At 49.5% G+C, this 3,893-nt stretch overlaps 1 long non-coding RNA gene across 1 annotated transcript; it reads left to right on the top strand.

The window, feature by feature from the left end:
* The first annotated feature begins 1,069 nt into the window (after positions 1-1,069).
* Positions 1,070-2,516, top strand: LOC117245126. The gene is made up of 3 exons (XR_004499372.1): positions 1,070-1,133; positions 1,400-1,528; positions 2,465-2,516. It is a non-coding gene; the product is annotated as an uncharacterized LOC117245126 (long non-coding RNA).
* The last annotated feature ends 1,377 nt before the right edge of the window (positions 2,517-3,893 follow it).

Raw genomic sequence — 3,893 nt, 5'->3', positions numbered from 1 at the left:
CACAAACCTGGCAATTTTGTCCTTCTAAGGTGAGGATTCTCTCACACTCGGCCTACAGGAGGGCTCTCTATGGAGCTTTGAATTTTGTGGCCCCAACTAAGCCGTGAATACATTATAAAGTGACCTTTTATGAATTAATAATCATTAAATAAAATGCTTTGAACTGTTAAACAGCATCACACAACGTGCACTGTAATCGTTTAAGTGACAGAGGCCAAACTCTCGTCTCGATACCAGCACCAACTCAAAGCAAATCCATTATTTAGTGGGGAATTACTTTGTCTGACATGAGCACAGCTGAGATGGAAACCTGGCCCCTGGTTTTCCAGCTCTAATGAAGTTCAATTGTGCAGAGCACTTGAAAGCTTTTTTTTTCTCCAGTCTGCAGTGTGTACAACCAGGAACACTGGTCATTTAAAAGATAAAAAAACTAAACTCCAAACCTGAACATATGTAGATGTTTAGGCCACCGGGAATAAAATTCTCCAATTAAAATACTAATAAATGCAGAATATCCTCTCCCTTAATTAATTGGTTAAATAAACAGTGAGACTAGGTGAAATACTGCCATGATTATTTAACACAGAGAAAAATCAAGAAGGTTGACTGAATAACAATTCCTCAATTAACACACAATGAAGAACATTTGAGTTTTAATTAATCCTTATTGGCACTGCAGTAACTTCCACGGAGAATCTATTCCAACTCATTTCATAGGCAGGCCTTTCAAGTTTAGGTAATTTTAACATTTGGTGTCCAATATAAATCTCCTTGTTAAACCTGATACAAATACAGGGATTAAACTCAGACCCCAAGGGCACTTGGGGAGATATTTCCTCACTCAGAGCATCGCTGCTGTTGACAGAACACAGCTCCATTTCCTGCCCTGCTGATGAGAAGTGCTTTGCACTACCACTATTATTATTATTATTCTTTTATTTTATATGTGTATTTATTATTTTTATCATTATTGATCCTTTCTTGTGGGTGGTCAGGAATAGCTGAACTGGCCTTGGCAGAGCAGCTGCCCCTGGATCCCTGGCAGAGCCCCAGGCCAGGCTGGGCAGGGCTTGGAGCAGCCTGGGACAGTGGAAGGTGAGACTGGCTAACAAATATTGTAAAAGCCCTTTCAGGTAAGATCCAATAACTCTGTAACTAAATTTTGCTTTTATGAACAGCACCTGCAGCAGTTTTGCTGTTGTGCTGCGTTTCAATCCTCAAACCAATTTCTGCGTTGTGAGTGAGGAAGCTGACAAACAGCTCCTTGTCCTGCAGTGATACCACAGACCTCTTAAAAGTTTAATTCTGATCTTTCAGAACCTTAATTTCTCCTTCTTGTGTAACAAAAGTCTTTATGTTTGGATTTGCACTCTCTCACAGAATTCTTTTTGTATTCTAGACTGGCTGAACAGAGGGAAGCTCACTGAAGTGTGGGATGTACTGTACTGCTGATCCTTCCTAGAGCCAGGATGGTGCTGGACAGGGCTGGGAGACCCTGGAGATCTCCCATTCTCCCAGAAACAGCAAGGTGAGGGCTGTTCCCTCCTGGGGAATGGAGAACTCCTGTGTTTTCCTGGACTGATCTTGGTTTTCACCATATGTTCACTTAGAGCCAAGACATGCTCAGAGCTATTCAATAACACATGAAATTCAACACCATTCAAGTTTCATAAACACAAGCAGGATGGGCAACAGAAGAGCAGAGAAAGGCTTCAGAAAAACTGCAGAGAGCAGATTTTCCCCAAACTGGAATGCTTGGCGAAGAGCCCATTTCAAAACGAAAAATCTTTCATTCCTTTAGCTCCCAGTGGTGCAGCCCAGTTACCCCATCTCAAACCCTTTGTGGGGAGAAGCTGGGGGTTTATCCAGGGCTCTGCTCCCCTGTGGGGAGAAGCTGGGGGTTTATCCAGGGCTCTGCTCCCCTGTCCCTGCCCTGGCTGCCAGCCTGGGAGAGCTCAGAGCCCATCCCCAGGGCACTGTGCTGATGTGCTGCTCACTTGTCCTGTTCCACACAATCAGGGCATAGTTTGGGTTGGAAAAAACCTGGAACTTCCTCTACTGCCACCCCTGCCATGGCAGGGACACCTCCCTCCATCCCAGGCTGCTCCCAGCCCTGTCCAGCCTGGCCTTGGGATGCTGCCAGGGATCCAGGGCAGCCCCAGTTGCTCCGTGCCAGGCCTTGGGCAGAGCTTGGCTCGGTGGCAGGCTCTGTCCCCAGCCCAGGGAGGCACTCTGTGTGCCCAGTGCTGCCCTCATGCCAGGCAGCTGTGCCACCCTGCAGGGCTTGTGCTGCTGCCCTGTCCCCTCCCCTGGGCACAGCCCAGAGGCAGCGGTGGCACCAGGTGGATTTCAGTTCACTTGTCCCAAGCAAAGCCTCGTATTTGCACAGCTGCAGCTCTTTGCTAAACACGAGCACTTTCTGAGGGGCTCAGCATTTTCACCTCACCCTTTTTTTTTTTTTCAGGAAACCTAATGCCTAAATGGGAAAGATGAAATTATATCCGTAGTGGGGAATGGAAATGCATTAATCGAATCGCTCCTTCCAAAAAAGGGGCTTTTGTACAAGAAATGCCACAGCAGAGTTCTGTTATTCGGGCATGTTTACATTAGAGATGAAAAAGCCTGTCTCATAATCAAATAGGAACCAGAACATGGCTCTCTCCAAGGCTTGTCTAGACAGCCCAGCAGCGGCCAAACCACAGCGGGGCCGTGGCAGCTGCGGGGCTGTCCCAGCACTCCCGGGCTGTGCCCCTGCTCAGCCCTGGGGCTCGGGGATCACAGGGACCCCCAGGATCCTCCAGTGCCACCCCTGTCCTGCCCAGACCCCCAACATCCCACCCTGGGCATCCCTGGAGCGCTGTCCAAGCTCTCCTGGAGCTCTGGCAGCCTCGGGGCCGGGACCATTCCCTGGGGAGCCTGGGCAGTGCCAGCACCCTCTGGGGGAAGAACCTTTCCTGATCTCCAGCCTGAGCCCCCCTGGGCCAGCTCCAGCCCTGCAGCTGTACTGAGGGGGAGCAGAGCTCGCTGTGCCCCAGCTGCTGGATCACCTCTCAGATGTGATCCCAGAGCTCACACTGCTCTGTGCTGGCAGCAGGACCTCCAAACCTTCTCCAAAAAGCTTCAACTTTGCTATGACACTTCATTAAGAGCCCTGCAGAGCTAAAAGGAGAGGTGTGGGAAAGGCTTTGCAAGCAGCAAAACACTTGCCGTCCATCCTTGACTGAATTTGGTAAGGATCAGGCCTGAGGAAGGTCACTGGCCTCCCTGGAAGCAGAAATGTTTTAGGAAGGGGGGCTGGAGAAGCTGCCCTGTGCTGGTGTCCCTATTGCCAGCCTGCCTCGAGGAGGGGATCTGGAGTGGCCCCAGGCAGGAGCTGGCTCTGGCACAGGGAGGAGCAGTGGGATGAGCAGGTGCTGCTCCCAGTCCTGCTTGTTTTCTGGTTATCCATGTGCAACGTACAGAGGGATTCATTCCACGCCCTTCCCTGCATCCTCATCATCCTACCGAGCTCTGGGCAGGATCTGTACCAAGCACGAGCAGCAGCCTGTGTTGAATTACCGAGTCTGAAAGAGCCTGTTCAACTCACTTTAGTCAAATCAGCCCCAAACCTGCACATGCCGTGGGAGTGGGAGCCTTTTTTCGCTCTGGTTTTGCCCTAATTCTGCCTGGATACCTTAATTTCAAAGTTTGCTTTGCTTATCTTTAACTCCCAGCTCTTACAGCAGAACGTTCCCCTTCCTCAATCTCCACCTGGAGCTCAGTGATTCCTTCATTATCTCCTGTCAGGAGCTGAGAGCTGAACCCATGCAGAGCTGCTTCCATAGTTTAACAGTTTGGAGAACACTGAGTGATGGATTTGTTAATGCCTCCTCTCATTCTGCCCCTGGTAAAAT

The sequence above is a fragment of the Parus major genome, chromosome 13 (assembly GCF_001522545.3).
Source record: "Parus major isolate Abel chromosome 13, Parus_major1.1, whole genome shotgun sequence".
Classification (NCBI taxonomy): domain Eukaryota; kingdom Metazoa; phylum Chordata; class Aves; order Passeriformes; family Paridae; genus Parus; species Parus major.
The sequence above is the reverse complement of the archived record's forward strand: the minus strand, read 5'-3'. Positions and strand labels throughout refer to the sequence as shown.